The sequence below is a fragment of the Corvus hawaiiensis genome, chromosome 17 (assembly GCF_020740725.1).
Source record: "Corvus hawaiiensis isolate bCorHaw1 chromosome 17, bCorHaw1.pri.cur, whole genome shotgun sequence".
Taxonomy (NCBI): domain Eukaryota; kingdom Metazoa; phylum Chordata; class Aves; order Passeriformes; family Corvidae; genus Corvus; species Corvus hawaiiensis.
Window position 1 is genome coordinate 11328898 of NC_063229.1, and position 23823 is coordinate 11352720.

General features: G+C 46.9%; 1 long non-coding RNA gene across 6 annotated transcripts; it reads right to left on the minus strand.

Annotated features, from left to right (window-relative positions):
- Nucleotides 1-2258: 2258 nt before the first annotated feature.
- Nucleotides 2259-22965, minus strand: LOC125334803. 6 transcript variants are annotated; one of them, XR_007207238.1, is made up of 6 exons: nt 22841-22965; nt 22354-22563; nt 21099-21247; nt 20441-20560; nt 19188-19275; nt 2259-5737 (listed from the first exon to the last, which is right to left on the minus strand). It is a non-coding gene; the product is annotated as an uncharacterized LOC125334803 (long non-coding RNA). The 6 variants fall into 6 exon arrangements; XR_007207234.1 differs by lacking the exon at nt 20441-20560 and having other exon boundaries at nt 22354-22512; XR_007207237.1 differs by lacking the exon at nt 20441-20560 and having other exon boundaries at nt 22388-22563.
- Nucleotides 22966-23823: the final 858 nt, after the last annotated feature.

The window sequence follows — 23823 nt, forward strand, 5'->3', positions numbered from 1 at the left end:
CAGTCTCATTTTTATACAGTCTTTGGCTATTGATTTGATATTTTTATACCTTATGTAGTGCACTTAGTACAGGAAAAAATGGATTCACCAAGTAAATGTGCTTTATTAGCAGGTCTCTGATGGAAAATTATGTCAGCTTTCCATTTAAAAGATGCATCAGATTAATTCACTCATGAATCAATCTGTCTATGCTTGAAAATCTACTCACACCCCACATTAAATCGTCCGGTGTGACACTGCAGGCTGGAGATCACAATGGAAGTTTTAAAATGATGAAAAGGTATTACTGTGAAGTTTATAGCACTTCCAAGGCAGCTGGGAATGAAAAGCTCATCCCCAAAATGAAGTGAGAGTGTTACACCAGGCTTAGCTCCAGCTTCCCTCGCAGGAGAGGAAGCTACATCAGTTAAAGTTTGGTGATTTTTTTTCTTTTTTTTTTCCTTTCTTTTTTTGTTTCTTTCTATGCCCGACGGATGTCCCAGCTCAAAGGGTCATCCCAGGTTTTGTTCTTCACAGGCTTTTTTTGTCTCACAGGGCCATGCTCCTCACCCTGGAAAGATGGATTATGCCTGTACTTTCCAGGTGATCCACAAAAGGGGGATAGAATTTAATTCCTTTCCCTGTGCTGAGTAGAGGCTGCAGGATCATTCATTATTTGTTCCTGAGTGAGTGCTGCATAGGGCCACCTCTTACCCCTGGTAGGATATCAGCTCCTGGCTGGACACTGGAATATTTGGGAAACAGTTTCAAATCTCTCCCTCTCTCACTCTTTCCCCACTCCTGTCCTATGCAGGAGAAAGCAGAAATCACCTGTCAGACATTGCACAAAATGATTTATAGGAGGGGAGGACAGGAAAAGCTGGAGGCAGATTTTATCAGAGATGCTAAAAGATGTGAAATAACTGTCCCACGTGGACTTGGAAAAGAAGCCCTTGGTGTTGAGTTTCTTCAAGAGAAAGACTGGCCATGCTGTGCCCCATCACTCGGTTACTGAGCTCCTTGTAGCCCCCCTGTAGCAGATGCTGCTTCTGTGCTCAGCCCCAGCTCTGTGGTGCAATTCCACTTTTCAGCCCCGGGGCTACATGAAGCATCTCAGTGTTTATTTTTGGTGTTGTAGAATAAAAGACAAGCGCTCAGAGCCAGCTGAGATCCCTGGGTGCACATTGGTAGCACAAGCATAAGGCAAGAGCAGTTGAACATGAAAATAGGGAGTCTCTCTTGGAATCATTCAGGTTGGAAAAGACCCCTAAGATCATCGAGTCCAACCATTAAATCCATATCCAATCCAGGCAGGCCAATTGCATAGATAATTTATGTGGAGCAGCCACAAGCTATTTTCCATTGTCCCTCTCCTTGCTGAATACCCCAAAATGAGGGATTTTTTTCCTTGTGAGGAAATGAAGGACGGATCCACACCCCAGGCTGGGTGTACTACAGCTCAGCCCTGCTGCAGGAGCTGAGGTAATGCGTGGAGCCGCCAGGCTGCTACGCGCGGCCACGCGGCTGCTGTCTGGCCACGTCAGACACAAAGGGAAGGACGTCTGCTCCAACCTCAGCCAAAAAAGGGCACGTGGACATGGTTCATCTCCTGCTGCAAACAGCTCAGGCTGTGCAGGCAGGCACCGTCTTGCAGCTCACCAGGAAGGGCGGCGGAGGAGCAACCTGCACAAAGTAGCTGAGGGATCCTTCCTCTGCTCTTGCTTGAGTGTGCAGGAGATACCATCATCCAACCCCTTCTTCCTTTGGAAAACATGTGCAGCACATCCTGCTGTTTGTGTTAATCCAAACCAAAGTCCTACGGCTATGATACATGTGATTATGGCAGTCATTTTTAATTAGGGATTGTGTCAATGTATTGACATTTTTATCGCTTTTGGGGGAAGTAGAGGATATTTTCCTGCAGGTGAACTCCTCTCTTCATGGTTGTCTATCCCTCCAGCTGCACTGCTCGCTTATTAAAAAAATGCAATGTTATTAGGCCCATTCTCTGTGCAAGTTAATTAAGCAACTTACACAACACCAAATCCAAGAAATGCAGAATTCAAATTACCTCCATCCTATGGCAAGATTTATAACCTGATTTCAAGTGCAATATTTATCATTAACAGAAGCCCTGGCAGATTTGGGAAACAGTGTGATGAAGAGAATGCATTCAATGTCTTGCTGGGAAGTGGAGTTAGACTGGAATGGCTCAAGACACTCATTGCCTGCAGTGATCAACACCCCCCAGAAGATATTGTTCACCCAGAAAGAAAAGGGAAGGCAGATCATCACATTTATTGGTCATAGCTTTTCAAGAGTCAGTAAAAACCTACTGGAAAAGGCATGGTTAGTAGCAGGAATAGATATTTTTTATCTATCTCAAAAATACTTTCGGCTCAACAGCTTTATATAACACCAAGATCTGACTTCTGCCTGATACGTCAGGATGAATCTTCCTCCTAGATGATGGTCCTGGCGTAGATGGTGCTCACATTGTACAGTTTTTAATGTCTTTAACCATCTTTAGCTTTGTATCCTGATAGCCCCTTCAGGCTACATGTCAATGCCATCTGGGAGGAAAAGAAGAGACTTCTGCTCGCTCGCCCCTGTAACGCAGATCTCTTAACTAAAATTGTTCTTCCATCACTTGACAAACTGTCAGCACAGAACAATTATCTGCCTGTTGGCTTCCTTGTCCTTTCTTTTCTCCCCTCTCAGAAAAAAAAAAAATAAAAGAAAAACAGGTGAAGGAAAAGGATGCTCAGAAAAAATCTCCATGGACAGAATCCAGCTGATTTGATCACACCACCTAAGACACTTGAAGATATAGCAAATGCAGAAGTGAGTCCCTTCTTTGCCACCTCTTTTGCCACATCCTCTTCCTATGCTTGACTGGTGAATGCTTTTAGGTCTTTGGGACAGAGAACGTGCCTGTTTTTGTCTGTCTTAAGTCCTGCACAAATATGGATATTAGAGTATTAGTGTATTTAGGCTGATGTGTTCAACAGCTCTAGATTATGAATTGCTCCTCAAAATAACGTTTGCATTCGCCGACAAAGGTCTTTATTACAGAAGAGGGTCAAGCAAAAAGGATTATTCTTGCTAATTATTCGCTGTTATTTAATATTTGCACAAAAGGTTTGCAGGAGTGAGTCCTCAGGATTGCCTTGTTTGAGAAGCTAATAGGGTTTCCAGGAAACCAGCAGTGTCTGGTGAGCCATCAGAAGCAGCCTCTTAGAAGATATGGGAAACAATTAGATTTGATGTAGTTAAGGATGGTTGGCTAAAGGTTTCTAATGACTTAGCCAGGAGTTTTTCCTGGGGTTTTCAAAGCCAGTGGTAAGACTTCCCCTCAGAACTGTGCTTTATGGGAAATCGACTAAAGCAGATCCCATTTTCAGACCATGGATGGGTTCAGGATCTGGGCAGCTCCCAGCTGCAAAGGGCAGATATCAGCGAGCTCAGTTTGCTCCAAACCCTGCTGTTGCCCCAGGAAGGGTTTGTGAGTGAGCAGAGCTGAAACACAAATTGTTGGGAAGGAGACGTACAATTTTTTGGCCCATGCCTTACATTTGTCCCTACACATTATCAGTCCCTAGAGAGCTCTTCTGAAGTCTACCTGCTGCCTTCTGCTTGGGCCTCATATTTCCTTGACTAGACCTTAATGGCTGTATTGTTATAGAAATTCCGTGCTAAGTGAGCTGAATTTCTCATTCCATAAAGATATAATTAGGCAATAAAAACACAGCCAGAAATCTTCAAGCATGGGTGCCTGAAGGTGGGATCCACATTTATGCATTTAAATGCACGGCCCAACTTTTGGGATCCCTGTGTATTCATACCTTCTCTTGCTTCCAGAGAACTGGAAGCTTCTCTGCTATTCAAGGTGGCTTTGAGGGTACCACACTTCTTTAAGGAACAAATGTTTTCATTTACATTCCCTGGTTTTGTTCAAGTTGCAATGCCTCCAGCTTCCCTATTTGACATTTTTTAGCAACTTAATTATCATTACCAAGGAAGAATATTAATAATGGTGTTGTTTACATTGGATTCAGCCCTGGGGAACAAGGGAAAATAACCCAGATTGTGGGAGCAGGCGGGACAAGCATGGTATTTTGGAAACCCAGGCCACAACCTGCTGGAAGCATCTGTTTCTACTCAACCTTTTCCTCTAGAGTCTCAACATCATTCACAGCCCAGGCTGCCAGCAATTAGGAACTTGTGCTGAGGATTCCCCTTCCCTTGTGCTTTCATCCCAAGGATGTTCAGGAATCTCAGGACTGGCAGCGACAGCACTGAGGTAGTTTGCTTGGACAGTCATTCCTGCCTCAGCAGATGCCTTTGCTTGATGCTTCTGAGATGGGAATTAGGAACTGGGATTGAGTAGTGCTCAGAAACCAGCACGGATAACTACAAAGCAATTAATCATCCAGGACAGATAAGGTGTCAAGAGGTGACTCAGAGCTACAGAACTAGTGGCCATTTGGCTCTTTTGCCAAGGGCAGAGCTGTGCTGTGAGGCTTCAACTGGAAAGCAACGAGCACCCTCACTACCCACGGCATCACACTGGCTCCATGCTTATGCAGGGATTTGTTGGAGCTGCTCCTTTTCCTCTGTTTGCAGGCACAAATGTCAGCAAGTGCATTTTGCATTTGCTCGAGTCTCTTCTATCAGGCCAGGTCAAAGCCCTTTTGGGTGCATTGTTGGCTGTTTGGAACGATGCTGCAGTTGTGAAGATAAATAAATTAAAAATAATAGAATGTCTAATTTCTTCTACATATTCCCAAGAAATCAGCTGGTGGCAAGAAGGAAAATGTGTCTGATCTGATTGAAGTATATGGGGAGAAAAAACACATGTAGACTTCAGTAGGATATCGACATGGATGCTTAGGCACTGTTAAAGTACAGAAAAATGAGCCAGCAGGATTGAGTAAGCACTATTTTCCTTTTAGCTGAGGAAAGGCGCTCCTGCAGTAACATTGCTCCTCATGTCTTTGCCTTTTAAATACCCAGTGACATAAATATTAGATGCATGTTAAGGCTCAGATCCATCAAACAACTCCTTATCTTGAAGCACACGAATACTCTTGGCCCTAGTAAGAACACTTAAACGGTACCTAAAGGACCAGGATGTGAAATGAAGTAAACCTAATTTCTAGCGTGTGAAAAGAGACAAATCTCTGCACACTCTCATGCCAGGGGTTAACTTGGGCCAGGTGTTGTTAAGAAGTAAAGACATGAATAATCTCCCATCAGACTTTTGCATCCAAATGGCTCATTAAAGCGGCAATATTCATAGCTTGTGAGAGTCCTATAGATTTACAATGGCTAGGAAAGGATGACGCCCAGCTTACTTTCCCACCAATCATTATTACATGGGAAAGTGAGTGATTTTCTTTAACTCCATTAGCATAACATTAGTGCTTATAAGGACCAGACCGGGGGAGAGACCTTACAAGTCTTTTAGGTCAACAAAGTCAAACAGGAAACTCTTTTTTAGGAGCACAGCTTTTATCTCATTAACAAAAAAATATTGTTGGCTAGTGCAGACCGTGGATACTTGCAGTTTGGGGTAGTGAGGAAGCAGTTGGTATTCCCAACTCCTTCCCAGCTCTGGTAGCCCTGTAACAGCCCATTTCTTCACCAGAGCTGTTGAAGGAGCAGCTCGGCACGTGGTACAAAACACAAGGAGGGAACTTCAGATCAAAACCTTTATTCTTCCTTGCAGCAGATGAAACGCCGAGGCACAGGGCTTCTGGGTGGGCATGAGCAAACACATATGAAAATGCAAGCACTTGCAGTGGGAATACACTGGGTTACAGCTGAGATCAATGGAGGAAGGTGATAGGGATTATCAATCTTGAGTGGTCTCCGTTAGGCAGAATTGACTGGCAACCACATAATGACTCAGGCTCAGCCCACCAGTTTAGAGCCCGAGTGATAGATCTGTAGATGCCAATCATCATGATTTCCTTATCAGCAGTGTTCACGTGGCCATTTGTCTTCTACCTGAGCCGCCCTGGTCGGGTTCAAGTGTTTCATCCTCCAAGGTGCGTCTGAGAGATCAATGCACAGCTACAGCTGGTTGAAGGGGACCAAATCCATTGAACAGTTGATTTGGTTCCATTTTACCAGCTTTAGCAAAGCATTTGGCCCCATGGGCTGTGGCAGCAGAGAAGAGAATTCCTCGGGGTCTTTTCTTTCCCAGCTGCCTGGACCTCTTCTGAACTTGCTGCCTGATGCCGCACTGGTTCAAATGGCTTCACTTTCAGGCAGTCAGGATTTATTTAAGCTTCTTAGAGGCTACGGCTGAAGAGCGGGTCTGAATTAAAGAGGCAGGTTGAACAGCAGTGGAATAGTCTGCAGCAGTAACCATCAGCCTGAAGCATTTTAAAACCTGATATTTGGCTCTGTTTTGAGAGCCACGCTGCTACAACAGTGTGACATAAGTAAAGGCTATTGTTTTCCTCCAGATGTTTCAATTATCACCTCCTGCCTCCTTCCTTTCAGTGTTTTATCGTGTGCTGTCCTACTCCATGCCCTGTGTTTCAGTGTCTGAAGTGACATCCAACACGTAGCAGCAGAGGTGTCGTTTGCTACAACCAGCCCAGCCCACAGCCAAGGAACTCGGGCTGCAGAACTCTTCTCCCCTCAGGGCTCTCCTTGAAAAATGGGAGGGAAAAGGCTGAAACACCTGAAATATTTTTTTAGAGGTTAGCAAACTTTGCTTCCCTACTGTGAAGCCTCCTGTGTTTTCTCATCTGGCATTAAAATCAGCATGTTCAGGAGGTTTAAGACCTGCTCAGGCAATGGTTGTATTTGCCATCACCAGAAACCAACAGGAAATTGGTGGAAAGGAAACAAAAGGGAGGAGGTAATGAAAGAAAAAAAAAGGCTTTTCTTTCTTGCAATCTCATAATCTGGCAATTTGTCCCCAAATGGGGAAAACAAGTCCCTGCTACACCACTACTGTCCAAGTCGCTCCTGTGATGGTTCACATCTCAGCACTGGGGTGTTGATATCTCCTGGAGAGCCCTGCAGCATGAACACCCCACGGCTAAAAATAACGCGGTAAATCAAATCTAAAAATCACAGCAGCTCCAATCATTTCTGCAGTGGGAGCCAATAAAGTCAGGCCTTTCCTTCTTAACCCGGAGCCACGCGCAGACATCGCACATTGCCATGTGCATAACCTATTTAAAGAATTTATATGCGTCATAAGGCAAAGGTGACTTTTCCCCCCTCTCCCTCACAGCCCACCGTGCTGCAAGACGAAACCAAGGAAAAGCACCTGTGCTTGGAACCTCTGCACACAGAAATATTGCAAGTGGGCCAGCATTTTATCTCCCGAAGAATTACAGGCTTCGCATTGTCACGGTAAGCACTGCAGATCACTTAACTGCCCAAACCCGTTACTCTAAGCTGCCTATAAATAAATGGAGAGAGAGATGGAGAGAGAAAGGGAGAGAGAATAGCTTTTTAAAAAGAGTTCAACAATTAATTTAATCAAGTTATCTCTAGGTACCTTTTCAAGAGACAATCAAGCCAAGGAACTAAAAGGAAGCTTAGACAGTGAAGACCTGGAAGTATTAAATTCATCCTTTGGTGACTTACGGGAGACAAAGGAAAGCAATCATTTACTGGTGGTTGGGTAGAGGTGGAAGTGCCATTAGCAACTGAGGCTATATTGAGCTAAACCCTGATGGACACATGGATTTTGGGACAGAGTGCACCAAACTGCCTGAGCATCACCACCTCAAACACACTCTGCTCCCAGGTACATGTGCTCTGTCCCAGCCCTGTTGATTTGGGGTCAGTCCTTTGAAAGCAGCGCTATGGGAGAAAGGTGTGGGGTTACACTGAGCATCTTCTGCTGGGGACCAGAGCTGTCCCCACTCCCTCCTGCTTTGCTTTCGGGGAGTGCCTTGGAACATATTTGAAATCAATGTGAGTCGGCATGGATGTTCTATAACATTTTGTTTAAATTCTCTGCAGTGAGTTATGGGTAAGGTTTTCCTTTTTAGAAAATTAGGTTTTCTCTTCTGGATGCCATTAATCAAAACTAATGATGTCTCTCTGGTGGTGAGGCTTTCCCAGCAGCTGAGAAAGAGCAGCCCACGTTATAAAGCTGGAGAGGGCTGCAACCCACAGGGATTTGTAGCATCCCAGCAGGGAGGGTCCAGGTCTCTGCCAGCCCAGGCACTGCCAGGCTGGGCTCTGGGGCTGTACCAGCCACCCAAGCAAGATGGATTACAGATGTGGTCAGAGGTCTGAGCTCTGCTGAAGCCCCTGATCTCTCCAGCGAGGCAGTGCTCATTCCCAAATGCCGTGGGCCCCCACTCCTGTGAAACAGGATGGACAGGCTTCACCTCTGCCTGCTGAGCACTGCCAGGCTCAACAGGCAGGATCTGGCAGGAGAGTTTGCCAATCCTACATTGGGATTGGTGTTGCTCTCCCTTCCTGCCTGTGCAAGTGCAGCCGGCAACAGCACCCCAAACCAGGCCTGAAACCTCAACCACCCAACACCACCACGTTTGGGCTTGTGTCCAAAGTGAAGTCAGGTCCAATCATCTCCTCATGGAATTGGGTCTTGCATTGGAAAGGTGTGGAAGGAACAGGTGCTGGTGCCTCCCTGTCATCCTGAGCTGGGCAAAGCCTACAGGCGCTGTGGGATGGCACTGGAGAGCCATGGGCACGCTGAGTGAGAGCCAGGGGCTAGAGGTGGATCAAAGCCAAAATAACAGAACAAACACATGATGGCTTTTCCCTCTCTGGCCACCCTTGCATGGTGCCTGTGCCTGGCAGTGCTGTCCATGATTATATCCAGGAAAACGGGCAAAAGCCCCCAGTGCTGTGGCAAGTAGGATCAGTAGTACCCAACATAAGAGAATCTCCTCTATTGCAGATCTTTCCTCTTCAGCCTCAATATTCTAATAAAGACACGTTATAGACAGTACAGAAAAGCCAAAGAATTTATCAGCATTTGTCGATATTCCTAATGAAGCAGAAGATTCAACATGCAATAGAATTAGCCTACAACGAACCCTTGCATGGGGCCCATCCTTCTGAGTCCAGAAATCTCCTGCTATTCCAGTCCAATACACTTTTGAGAAATGAGCAGCCCTCCAAGCCATTATCGTTATAAGCTAAAAGGCCAAATGAGACAAAGTACTGTTGCTCTTCATCTGAATAAACAAATCATTTTTAGATCAAATGCATGAACAATTTATCATTCTAAAATCCAATCAAAAGGAAAAAACAACAATACAGAACATTGATTTCCTACAGCTTTATCTTAATGAAGTGCACATTCCCTTTGTAATTAGCTTTGGAAGGATTTTTTTTTCCCCTTTCCCCAAGCTAATGTGTTATTTGATTTCCATCCAAACATTACTAAATTGGAGGAAATTTCCTCAAAATGAAGTGGCTTTTGATAATACAGGAAAATGTCTACTCTCCTGCATTGCTATTTTTTCCCCCAAACAGCCATACTTATACTGCAGATGATTCAACTTTATTGCATGGTGTCTTTGCAAGGATGTTTAAATCAATGCCACAGTCGTCGGGTTCTGCCCAATGTGCCATTTGTAAACCAGAAAATACAAGCTCACTGCTTTTATCCTTTTCCTTACAGACATCAAATATTAATTGAACTTATATTATTACAGGGAAAAAGTAGACTGTGTTTTATTAACATTTCTAAAATTAAAGATGTTCAACCCAAAAAGTAGACTCCAGACAAGGCTCAAGAGCCTTCTGCTTGGATTTTATTTGACTTAATTAAAAAGCATTCAGTTCCTTTGTGCACTAAAGCAGTTGCTGACATCGCAGTAGCCACTCAGTCTTTCAAACCAAAACTATTACCTGAACTTAATAAAGTGTCTATTTAATTTATACACCCTCATGAACTCACCTGTCTCCAACAAACACAACATGCTAATTGCTAATGAGCAGCGAAGGCAGCAACTTGACAGCAAACTCACCAGCACCCTGGGATAACTTGGCTGCCCCAAAACATTATTTCCATCTCCTTTAATCTGCCTTCTTCACCATTATTGCTGTTATCCAACATCCCTGAGCCAGTGATCCCCGTGTACTGCTGGAAATGCTCTTTGCCAGGCCACCTCTCCCTTCCTCCCCTAAATCTCTCCTTTAAATCTTTTCTTCTTTAAATGGTGCTGACCAGAGGACTGTTGCTTTCACCCTGCTTCAGTGAGTACTTGCTGAAATGAAATAGCTAATTTGATCGTCTGGTTTTATTTGGGTGTATTGCCAAGGTACGCAGCAATACCTAGGACAGGGAATGAAGTTCCAAACCCTACGGTTATCACCTTATTCCTTAGTTATACAGAGCATCTAAAGTAACTTTATCTCTGTCTCAACCCAAATTTTGGTCCTAGGCCTCTTGTCAAAATAACAGTCCCGTTTCAAGCACAGACCTGCTCTGTTCTGACAATGCAGAGCATCATTACCTGGAGGGAGCTGGCTCCATGTGGGATCAAGATGGTCCCTCCAAAGCTGTTTTCCCAAAGACTCTGAGCAGGTCTCTGGGAGCTGCACCTCCTGAAACCAGCCATGGAAATAGTTGTGGAATTGGATTTTTTTGTTTTGCTACTCATACTCTCAAAAGAGAACAAAGCCATTCCCTAATACAGTTTGTGCATTTTATGGACCTAACAATTAAACAGGTTTTAAAACATGTGCTGACTGCATAATCCCATACAGGGGAGTGCACTCAGCGTTTTTAAATAACAACTGATAGGAGATACCACTTAATAGTACAAAACACCAGCAGTCCCGTTAAAATCAATAGAAAATTAGATACTATGAAAATGCAATATGTGTCCAATTAGTTATAATTGGAGCAAATGGTGATGCAGATAAACTCCTGGAGGCAGATGGATTTGTCCGGAATGCTCCCTGCCGGCCGCGGGCACGGCGCAGGATGGGCCCTGGGGGGCTGTGCCATGCCCTGGGCAGGAGGGATGAGCCATCTCATAGAGGAATGTTAACTCTTGTCTAATTATGGAGCTGCTCCGAGCCGCCAGGACGGCTCTGGTGCACCACTGTGCCTGGTGAAAAACGATCGGCTGTCACACGGAAACCTCCCTGTTGGACTTGACAAATTATGCCAGCAAACCTGTTTAAGAACTAAAAAATCCTTGGACACGGTGACAGGCAGAGAAAGATGCTGTGTTATTTATTTATTTGCCCAGCAGAGTTTAAGAATTGTGGCTTAGTCCCGCCAATGCTCACTTTTTTCGCCCTGCCTGTCTGTTGTTATATCAGTTTAAACTCCTTCCCACCAATTATTTCTCAGGCTTCTTTCAACTTCTAAAAACTCAGCTGCACGGCAGGAACTAGGTTATGCAATTCTAACGCTTTATTTTTAACATCTTTGGTGCAACATATTGCCCTCCTCTTTGTTTCGTCTCATGACTAAAGAAAAAGAGCGAAGATCCCCTATTGCAGCAGCGTGAAGGGACATCCCCAACCAAACATCTCTCCAACCCCTTCCAGCCCTCACACTGGATGAAAACACATCACTTGCAGTACAGCAATTATTAATTTGCAGTGAATTTTTTCATATAAATACTATAAAGTAACAGTTATTTTACCAAAACTATTGGCTCAGAGCAAAGCAGCAATAACTTTCTCCAGGGTTCGTATTTTCTTATTTTAAATTAGTTATTCAAATCATTACAGACTTATGGCCACAAAGAAAAAAAAAATGCCTCTTGTTTACCCAGACCTGGAACCTTTTTTGCATTACTGGACACAGTTACTTATACTGTTAAGGGAACTGTCTCTCAAGAAAGGGAAAAAAAAATAGAAGTGGCAGCTTTTATTTGTTACGCTGACTCAGCCAAATGGTGGAACAAGAAACATTAAGCCCCAATCCATAACTTTTGTGGCCGCTCAAAGGATGTATTCTTCCTCGACACTGATAAAAGTTTAATATGTAGTTGCCCAGGTTTTTAATAAACTTGTCAACAAAAGAGCAAAGCAAATTGATGGGGACCTTCCCAGGAATAAATTCAGTTTCAAATAGGCCAAATGAGCGTGGAGGACAGGGAGGGGACGATGCACGGGTGACTTTTGCTGGGCTTTGCAAAAATGGCACAATAGATTTTAGCGGGTGCGTCTTATTGTCTCAAAGACAAGGCTTTAGGACAAAGCTGGCTTAATTTAAAGAAGGTAAAGTGGTGCAGCACAGCCCTGACACCGTGAGGGACAGAAGGGCCAAAGCCTGGGCATAAATACCCATCCCACCCTGCCTGCACATTCCAGTCCCCATCCCACAGCAGACCTGCTCAGGGACAAGCTGCCGTGTTGCTCCATGATTTTATCCCCAGTCTCCCACTGCGCACATTTCAGGACATCCCTTCCAGGTATCACCTGCACAGCCGCCTCCTCTGTTTGGCCAAACCTTCCCCACTCCCTGCTCCACCTTTCCCTTCAAATATTCAAGGGTGAGCTTAATTCAAGCACAGCACAGTCCTTCTCCTCTGGTCTTACAAAAGCTGTTTCACACTCCTGCAGTCCATACCTATTAGCCCCCTCACATTTAGGGACCAGTTACCCTACATCCACATGGCCATGAGCTCCAGGCACTGCCCACGTCCTGTCAGGTTGGGAGTGAAATCACAGCATGAGATTCATTACTTTCTGCTAGCTTCAATCAAGCTGGTGTCTTAAATTATTAAGACTTGGGGGTTTTTGTTAATTTGTTTACCCGAAGTAAACACAAATATTAAATCAGAGCTTCCAATAGTCTCGCTGCCAGGAAATTAACAAGCAAATTAACCCACAGCGTCCCAGAAGGGGACACCCGTCTTTTCATCTCATCAACTCCTTGTGACACTTTGCTTCCCGTATCACCAACTCCTTCCTGACACCTTCCTTTGCTTGCACCAAACAGCTTGAAAAGCCAAAAGCCAAGTCCTGTGTCCAATGCCAGGTCACATCTCAGATTGGAAGCGCTGTCCCGGCCGTTGCAGTGAACTTTATTCTCCATTGCTCTTAGGTCACTGGATTCCTGCTCCTGTGGCTTTATCCGACTCCCCAAATGTCAGGCTTGACTTGTCTATGTAAGGTCTTTGCAGGGATGGCTCCTGTCCTTACAGCTGCTGGGTGACTTCTGCGGTTGGTGGTCACGAGTCCCACGCCTCCTGGCTGCCCAGATGCCACCTAATCCTGTCCCCCCAGAAGGGCAGCTGAGAATGAGCACTATTTATAGCAGTTGTTCCCCAGTTCCTCCAGGCTCATCAGTCTGCCCAGGGCTTTTTTAGATAGAGGCACAGGTCCCAGCACAGGCCATATCTGGGCATGGCGAGGCATTTACAGGCACAGCTCTGTGCTTCAGGAGAAAAAAAAGGAAAAGGAAAAAAAAAGGAAAACCCTGCATCTGTTGGAGATGTCAGTCGCCTGCTTCCCTCGAGCCTCCTGAGCACCACCAGCAACTGTTCCAACTGCTAAAACCTTTGACTATCAAATCTTGCTTTAGTCAAGACATATCTGTGTCTGAAAGCCTTCCTCTTGCACACAAGGGTGTCATCCACCAGCCCTGCTCCTCCGTACAGACCGTTCTGGAAAAATACAGACTAACCCAGGGATGCACGCTGGTGCTGCTCACTCAGGGCAAACAAAAACTCCTTAACAGCATCACGGAGTGCTGCAGTGGTTGGGAGACAGCAGCCCACAGGCACACTGCTCCTCCTGTAGGTGCCCACCAAGGTGCTCAGGGCTGGGCATGTACAGCTGGTTAAGCCTGGCATAGCCCAACCTGCCCAGTGCTGGCAGAGTCACCCAGCAGTGATTGCAGCCACACTGGTGACCAGCAAGCAGCCCCACGGTGCCGGAGCACCCCACAGACCCCATTGCCCATCATCCTACTGGGATATCCCCCAGTCAGCCACGGCTCTGTGGAGTCCTGGTTGAGGTCCAGCCTCCACACTTCACACCTTGCACCTGCTCCAAGGTGTGGGGAACCCAGGTGAGTTTTTGCATGGCAACACGAGGGCAGAGGGGCACAGTCCAGGCAGGCTGTGCCGTCTCCCCAGATACATGCAGGGCAGAACTGTGCAAGCCAACACCAAAGCAGGGAAGTCCTTGCAAAGCCAGAACAATCTTGGCCTCAGGTCATTGCACCAACCTGCCTTGGCCACCTCCACCTTCAGCCTTGCAGTGCAAACACAGCTTCAACAACTCCCCAGCGAGCACCTACTTTGCTCAGAGGGAAACTGAGGCAGGCGAGCTACACAACTTGTCTGCAAGCCCAGTGAGCCAGCAGTGGAGCTCATGCTCTCTCTTGGCTCCCGTCCTTGGAACACTGGGCTGCTCTCAGCATGACCCCCTGCATCCCAGAGGGAATGCAGCTCTCAGCATCACTGCCTGCTTGGCTGAGGTCAAGAGCAACTTCAGCATCAAGCGGTGAACATTTAACCCAGCGTCTTCTCTGGGAGGCACCCGCCAGTGCGGCACTGAAATCAGCCCTGGGCTTTCAGAGAGGGATCCGAGCTGAGGAGCGAGGATATTTCTCTTGCTAGGAACACACCACCCCCTCGCCCACAGTCACTGCTAAGTGCAAGATGTGGTGAAAGTCTTTAAAAATAGATATATTCCCAAGCAATTCATGCCGCTTGCATCTGGCAGGGCAAACCTAGCATGGAAGCTCTTTCTACTGACTAAAAAGGATTTGTTAGCAGCTCAAGGCTCGTGCAACCTTGACTCTCTCCTCCTCTCTTCAGGGCCTTCTCTTGTTCTGGGCCTAAACCAGTCCTGGGAAACACAAGGGAAGCCCTGCCCAGCTAGGCTGGTGTCAAAGGCAGGGAAAGATACTGCAGTGCAGTGCTGATCTCTTCTGCAATCGGACGTGCAGACTAGCCTGAGTGCTGAGTCAGCACAATTTCTTTTTTGATTGGTTGATCTGAGTAACATATTTTCAATGTATGCTAAAGGGGCAGTAATTAATACCTTTTCCCCCTTTCCCCACTTTCCCAAACCACTTCGAATCGAATGCACAAATCTCACCCCCAAAGTCACTCTCTGGTCCTAAATATTCTGAGGCTCTTTCATTTTTAATTTAGGGCATTAAAAAAAAGAAATTTGCAATCTAAGCGATGCTCACTTTGATCGACTTGTGCTGCTGCAGCTAAAATATCTGTCCTGCAGGTCAATCTAATCATGCTTAATAGCAGTTTATTCTTCAACGCAACATTTTTCACGTTGGGTCGACAGTTTTAAATGAGATTGCTGATGCACCCCTTTACTAATGCTTTTACCAGGGCCAGCACATCCCTTGAAATACTTGTGCAATAAAATGCTTTATTGCTCTTGATGAATGCACTATTAAACTTGAATTGCAAACATGCCCCCCCCCCCCCTTTATTAAAAAAAAAATTGAGGTGCTAGAATTTATGGGACCACCTGTCTTCCAACATTAAGTAATAGTAACAACTGTAATAATGGATCATCAATGTAACAAGCACACAAAAGTACAGAAAAAAGAAAAACCCGCCAGGGAAAACCGCATGGCACAAATTTGTCCCTGTGCTCTCGTGTGCACGTGCGAAATATCCATCTTATACCTGCTGGTAGTTCCGCTTACATGCGGGGAATTCATCTCCAGAACGGCTGGATTTTGTGAGGCATAGAATAGAAAAATTTAACTAATTTGGTCCACTGGATTTATGGCTTTTACAATTCTCAGAGCTCCTGTTTCCGTGCCTGGCGCTGCACAGTCCTCGGCTCGCAGGATGGATGGGTGCACCTGAGCATCCCAGCGCTGTGGGTCCAGCACGGATGCTCCTTCTATCACACCCACCACAGCACTCAAGGTCAGGAGATGCCCACCAGTTCATAAAAAGTTTAAGAGAAGTCGCTCTAATTTAGCTGTAAAATAGAGCAGGCAATGTAACGGCTGCAGTTTTCATCCAAATAGGTGTAAAAGGGATGAAGAGCTGCCATGGAGCAGAAGAACGGTACAAAGTGGTTGGCAAAGGCCTGCAGCCATCACCTGCTTCCATTGGTGTCAACATCAAGGCTACCATGGCTCTTGGGGGGCCACATCCACCCCATTTCATTTTTAACATCGCCCAAGCCCAGGTGACGCCGTCCATTGCAAAGCCTCCCCTGCCACCTCCGCTGCCATGCTGCGAGACAGCGCTCAGAATTATAGCTTTGAAAATATTTACATAAAAAATAAATCTGAGCACTTAGCGACTTCCTAAAGTTAGCAATTCGATGTGATTAACAAGCGTATTAATTCAGAGAGGCGGGGGGAAGGAGATAAAAATTGCATTACAAATGCAGGTATCTGCTGTAAATCAAACCGTGAACACCTTTGCAAGAGCAACGTGCAGCGGCACAGGGGTTTTAGTGCTGAGAAGGGGAAGGAAACAGAGAGAGAGGGGAAGAAAAAAGAAAATTTAAAAAAAAATAAAAAGAAAGTAGAAAAAAGATATAAAAAAGGAAACAAGAAAAAAAAAGAAAGAAAAAGGTAGAACAGGAAAGAAGGAAGGAGAAGGAAAATGAGAAGTGGGACAAAGGGTCAGCAAGGAAAGGAGGGGAATTTCATATATAAATTATATATTAGATATAATGTTATGTTATATTCAGAATGGTGGGAATTGTCCTCATTTTTCATCCAGAAACTCAAGACAGCATTCCTGATTTACAAGGGAGCGGAACCGCAGCCCTATGTGGAACCCGTGCCTTCCTGCTAGGGCTCAGCTCATTTCCCAGCATGCACCAGTTTCAAATTTAAATCTGACCCCAAAATGGGGCTGGACATCCACAGGAATGATCCCTGTGGGGTCATGTGAGCCAAGGATTGTCCTCAGGCAGGGTGGCTGCTGGTGGGGCTGAGCCCAGCGGTTGCTGCATCCCTGCGGCCGGGTCCTGAGGGACTGCACCGCATCCAGCCAGGAATGGCCTGGCTTTCCAGGGCCCAGCACAACCAGAGCATCCCAAAAATCAAACAGGATGATGTGCAAACCAGCCATCCTCCAACGCAAAACCCACCCTTCCCAAAGCCACCTGACAAAGAAAGCAAAGGCTCCTCCTCTGCTGGGAAGGGGCTTAGCACTGCCCACGCCTCCATCAGCCATGGTATTTAATTTAAACAACAACAACAACAAAAAGGCACCTCAATAAACCCCACAAATCCTATAGGTAGGAAATCTCCCCAACAGCCCAACCTGCCCTTTCTCACTCTCTACTCATGAGCACCTGCTTACAGTTCAATGCCCCTTGGCGTACCTGGAACAAGTGATGACTGTGCTCACCGTGAATAGAGATGGATAAAGACTCCCCAAAATCCAAACTCAGAGCCTCACCTGTTTCCCATGCCTGGGGGAGGATGCTGCGATGGGAAAGACTTGATTAACCTCTGCATGACATGTCCTGGCACCACTCCTACCAAATGATGCCTGAGGAGCCCGCAAGCAAGGCGAAGATGGGGTTGCAATTGCAGGGAAATGACTCAAGAGCAAAATGTGCCCTCAAGCAGCCCCACAGAGACGGAAACCAGAGTTTGGGAAACTGGGGAGCAGCTTTTTGAGGAGTTCAGCTTTGCACGTCATTGCGACATCACAGAAATATGAAGAAATTTGGGGCTGAAAGCTTTAAACCCTTGGACGTGACTCCCACCTAGGCAGAACGTTAAACTTGTATTTAAACCGAAATTCCTTTATCTTGCCACATTATTGTAGGATTCTGGAAAAATAGCCAACTATTTTGCATTGGAAAATGTTACAAAGGAAAAGGCTTCCAGAATTAAAAGATCTAATTTTCTTGTTTTCCTTTGGGAAAATAAGACCTCTATATTCAAGGCACTCCTCTGGCTTTAGCTGTGATCCGCTGACTCGATGGCTCACCACACTGACAAGGAAGGTCTCCTTCTCACCAGTTTCAAGCACAAAAAGTTTAAATGTGGGAAAGATCCAAAAAGCGGAATTTGCACACTAATTTAAAGCTAAAACACTGCACACCCGGGCCACAACTGTTGTCTCCTTTTCCTCTCTCTTCTTCTCCCCCCACCCTCCATCTCCTTTTGTTGTGCCTAGATTTAAAGACCAGCCAGCTTTGTTTGCTATCTAGCCTTATTTTTGGGGTAAAAAGGGTCGATGGGGAAGCAGGAAGAGGGAGCGATTGGCCTGCATCCCTGTTAAAACCCAGGAGCGGACAGCCAGCTTTCCTCTGGCATCGCCTTTCAAAGCCCATGCCGCAGTCAGCATATTGAATATTTAATGTCCTGATGAGCATTTCCACCTGCTGACACAGGCAAAGTGACAGAACAATACACGCGCTGGAACAAGATCATCAATTGACTCCCCAGTCAGTCTGCCAGGTCAGGCAGTTAAAAAAAATAATAATATAAAATAATCTGTCTGTCTTTCTCCCCTGCCTTGCCCGGGGTCACACATTGCTCCTCTGAGAAGGATTCCCACCTGAAATACATACTTCTTTACATTCCATAGCTTGCCAGGTTCATATGGGCATATAAAGAAGTATGTCTCTCAAGCAGGTAGTTTCAATATGCGCATTTATATGGTCACAGGAGGAAAAATAACGCTGATTTACAATTTACATCCTGAGAGTGAGTTACGGCTCAGTTCAAACCAGCAGACTTTCCTCCTGCCCAGCCCATGTGCAGACAGACACACACCCCAGCTCCCAATCCTCACCCGTAATGCTGGGCTGTACCCTCGGCAGATGATGGATTTTGGGTCCTGGGAAGGGGAACTGCATAATTCACTGGACACAAAGCAGCAGAGGTCCAGTAGCTGCCCTGGCAGGGGCTCTTTGAAACGTAAACGGCACAGGGTAAAAGCCAGCCTCCCACTCCACCTAAAAGTAGGTGTATCATTCTAAATCATAAACTTCTAGCATTTAAAAAAGAACAAAATGTGGTTTAGAGGAAAGCCTTTGCTGTATATGCATATAGGTTTCATTTCAGACAAAGCCATGTGGGAGAAAGTTAAATATGTATCAATTCCCAATTGCCTCCATCCTACAATTTGGAAACAAAAAGCCAATTTGTTTCCAGAAAGCCAAGAATCGAATGGCCAGCTACTGCTTTACAAACCACCACCGGGAAGGACTGCTCCATTCGCCAGAGTAAGAGAACTCATCAGACCCAGACACGCGATTGCTCTATCAGTAAGTAGAGATTAAAGCATAGGAAGAAGAAAGCATCTTACCTAGTGAATCCAATGATTTTTCCTCTGCTGGTCACTGGGAGCGAGACGCTACCCCACAGATAAGCAACCCTCAAAAGATAGCACATGCCTTTTGGAGAGTTCAGGGCATTAAAAATAAAAAAAATAATTAAAAATTGCTTCTAATAACTCATCCGGTTGAGCTCCACGCCAGCTAAGGGGCTTTGGGAAGACCTGCAGACATAAAAGGCAGCCAAAGCGAGGTGCTGGGAGCTCGGGCCAAAGTCTTGCCGAGTTCTTCCCGCAGCCCCCGTGGGCTGCGCGCCCTGGACGCCACCGCGCTGTGCCCCCGTGGGGCTCGGTCCCGCACGCAGCCCCGGCTCTGCCCCTCTCCCTCGCCTCCCTCGCAGCCGTGCTGAGCTTTAAAGCTCCCTGAACAATGTGGGCCGAGTGGCAGGGCTGCGCTCGCCGCCCGGGCTGAATGGGAGACTATAATGGGCAGGATTTAGGCAGGAGCGCGGCGGAGGTCACGCCGGGCGCTGCCTGCTCGCTCAGCAGGGCGGGCACGGTGCCTCCTCACCTGCGCCCGCCGCGGCCGCCGATCGATACCAATTTACAGGCAAATGTGCAATGGCTGCCTCCGTGTTAATGAATTTTACCGTTTCTCACAGTCTTCTAATGAACCCTTTAAAGAGGGTTTAAGTAAACTTAGCAAGTGGCAAACTAAGCACTTTGGAATACCTAATTGCATCGATGCTTCTCACTGCTTTTTAAAATATCACTGCCAGCTGGGGAGCAAGTATTTCCCTGCGCCCCATCGACTTCCAGCACCACTGAAAAGCAAAGGCCGCATGGAGCCCGGGTGTAAATCCTCTGTGCTCAGCCCCAACCCCCAAAATCGCTTCACACCCCTCATGCAATACCCAGCACATGCCTGAGTCCTGGCTCTGTGCAGCTTCCCCCTCATTCCCTGAGTTTGTTGGCCCTTTTAACCATCATTATTTGTCTCATTTAAAGGCAAATTTCAACCTTTAGTTTGGATTAAGGGGAAGAGAGATGGAGCTGTGGCACTGGTGTAATGCATGACTGCAGTGAAATTAAAGCAAAGGGAGAGCTGAGGAGTGTGAGGGAAAGTCTGAGTGCTTCAGATTAAAAAAAAACCCCAAACAAACATACAAAAACAAAGTGTTGGTGGTGGGGTGTTGCACAGCCAAGCACTCCGTGGTATTGAATTTCCTTCAGACTGACAGCAGTAGTACAGCTACTGGACTTCTTGGTCTGTTAAACATCTGCACCTTTTACCCAACTTGATTTCTTCAAATGCGTTTGACATGGGCAGTCCTGAACAGTCCCCAGCTTCTGCAGACCAGCGGGACAGCAGCTGCCAGCCACCAAAAGCGAGCCCTGTGCAAGAGCTTTAAAAAAATGACCTTTTAAATCCTTACTAGAACGGAAGACAATGACACAACCACAGCAGCAGAATTGCTTTGAGGTTCTGGGTGGAATCTTATTCTTTCCAGGGTTGTGCCTTTTGGTGGAGGAGCAGACAAATGGCTGTGATGGTGTCTTTAATGTAACATCAGATGCACCCTGTGGATCCTATCCTCCGGCTACCACCAGGAGTGGAGTGATGGTGGGTGAACATCAGCCACTGTCCTCAACCCACTTGGGCTCGCTGAGCTCCTACACTTGCTCTTGGCAGAAAAACACGTGCAATAAAACTCTGGCTGTTCTGGAGAGAAAAATGGATGGAGAACTGGATCATGCAGAGGCCAAGGGGCAAATAAAAGGAGAGGCAAGGGCCTGAGGTGTTGCCTGAAGGCGAAAGGGGAAGAAGCGTGGTGAGAGGGATGGAAAGCAACATGCTGTATATTATATCCCTGCTCTGCCCCAGGCTCAAGGTGCTGCTCAGGTCCAAGTGGCAAAGTCAAACTGAAGCTGTGCAGCACAAACCTTTGGGGACTTTGAAGTCAGCCCCTGTGTAGGGCTGGGCACTGGAGAGGGAGACACCAGCAGGGCCGAGGTGGAGGCAGGCGCTCGTCCCAGCACAGCCCATGGCAGAGAGACTGGGCTCAGACCTTGGGAGCCACAGTCACAACCATCTGCTCGAGAGGAACCCAGCAATTAAACTGACAGCACAAATCACGTATTTCTGCCTATACAATTACACAGTGCACACTCCCTCCGGCACAGGCACACATATACCTGTATCCACACTCCACACAGCCTGGAGATGGGTTGTGTCTGGGTGATACATTACACCTGCTTATATATAGCATTTATATACCTATGCATAAAGACGCGTATAAAATATCCATATGCATGCTATAAAAGGTACTTAAATCTACATGAGTGTGTGTGTGTGTGCACCACAGTATCCAGCTCACAGAACTGGTGTCTATATATTCATGTGATAGGTACCACCACTATCATATAAAATATAATGACCATAGTCAACTCTGAGTTGCAGAAGCAATAACAGTCAATTGATGCTACACTTCATGTAACCTGAATTCCAAACCCTTGCAGGGAAACCGAACTTCTCCGCCTCCCCATATTCTCTTTCTGATCGTCCACAAACCATGCGCCTGTAATTAATACTCATTTCTCGGCATTTTAACAGTTAATCACCACAGCATTGAGATCATTGCAAGTTAGGCTAAGTTTAACCACATTTCACCCTTTTGCTCTGCCTGGTATCAGCTCATAGCACTAGTTTGTTGCAAATAAATAAATAAAGCCCCAATCCCCCCAGGTGTCATTAGCCAGCCTGTGTCTGAATTAGGGATTTAAAGGCCGGTTTAACCTTGCAGAACGGTTGCATGTCAAAGTTCTAACATTTCAGTTCAGATTATTCTAGTGCACTGCTTGCTCTGCAGTTTGTTAGTGGTTTTTTGTTTTTTTTTTTTTTTTTAAATGCGGAGTATGCCACGGCAGAACAAAAAAAAAAAAAAAAAAAAGAGGGGGGTGAGGTTTCCTAAGCAATCCACAGATTAAACACACATCCAGCACATCCCCACACAGACACACACACACACACATACATTTGCCGGATACAGAAGCCCACATTTAAGTCCCCGGGTAAGTTGGATGGGCACTTAGTCCTGCATTGGCCAGGAAAAGTGTTTAAACCAAGCTGAGCTGGTAGCGGTTAAAGGCAAGGCAGGGAGCAGAAGAGAGGGGGGAAAAAAAAAAAAAGAAGACATACCAGTTAGGAGCTTCTGTTGCAGCAGAGGACTCACCAGAGCACTAGCTGAAAGCTGAATCAGCTTTCGAGAGTTAGGGATGCATAGAGGAGGGTCATGGAATCACAAGGTAATAATGCGCTTCATGCTGCAGCCGTCAGCCTTCTCCTTATAGCCAATCTCTAATGCAGGAAGGGAACAGAGAGCAGGCCCAGGGATGGGATTAGTCCTCACTTGGAGAGAAAAAAAAAAATTTAAAAAAAAAAAAACCACCAGGCAAACCCTCCCCTCCCACCCACCCTTACCTCGCCCCCGCCGCCCAGCACCGCCACAACTCCATCCCTCCATCCCCGCTGCTGCACCGCATCGCAGCGCGGTGCCGCGGGGAGGCAGCGAGGCAGCGCGGTGCCGCGGGGGCTGCGCGGGGCGGGCGGGGAGCGCGCTCGGGCAGCGCCGCGGCCAGCCGGGGGTTAAGGAGCAGCCACCGTGCCCGCCCGGATTGCAGCACACCTTGATGCGAGAGGCTGCGCCGGCACAAGTGCCTGCGCCCCCCCCTTCCCTCCTCCTCCTCCTCCTTGTCACCCCCCCGGGGGTCAGCCCGGGCTGGGGGTCAGGCTGCGGGGGGATGCACACGGTTGGGGGGGCTGGCGGAGGGAGGGGGGAGCTCTGGTCAGGACGCGAGTCCACCTTTCCAGTGCTTATATACCCAACGAAGCATCCCAAACACGCACCCCCGGGCGCGCGGCCCCTGCTCCTGCTCTTCCCTCCCTGACCATATTTAGTCAACCACGGCAAAAAATAGCCCGTCAGCTGGAGCCTGCCGAGCAGGGCTTGGAGTTCAATCGCTCCTCGCAGCCCATTGACTACTGGTCCTGCAGGGTCCTGACTCTGCCTTTTTTTTCCCCTCTGCTATTTTTAGCTAGGCCAAATAAAGAGGGAGCTCATCTTACTACTCTGTGCCGGCCCGAGGTTTCACGGGGCCCTGGCTATGTTTGGTAAGCGCCAGCAGTGAGAGACACAGAGCGGAGACCTTGTCCATGCTGGAAAACCTCAGGCTCTCCCCTGCTTTGGTTCTTTTCTTCTCCTTTTCTTTCTTTCATGTGCATTTCTTCCTCCATGATAGAAAGGTTTCCAGGCGAGAAGGTGGGGAAGAAGCTCAAAGGATCCTGATTTTCACCTTACAGAAGGAGCAACTGCGTTTCAAACGCCTCGCGCTGGGGCCAAGTCCTTCACCGCAATGTCCCGAGCACCTCCGTTGTCTGGCCGCGTCTGTCCTTCCGTGTCTCCAAAGGTGCTGAAGACTGGGAAGGTGTTGAACTTTCTGCCCTACATGGGGAGCACTGAGGAGCCTCCTTGCCAGGCAGGGAAACCCCCCAGTCAGGGTGGGTTAATGCGCGTTACCAACACAGCGGTGTCTCCTGGGTGTTGAGGCCACAGGATCTTTCCAACCTCCAAAGTTTCATCCAGCGGTGCAGCAAGGAGGGGAGATTTTG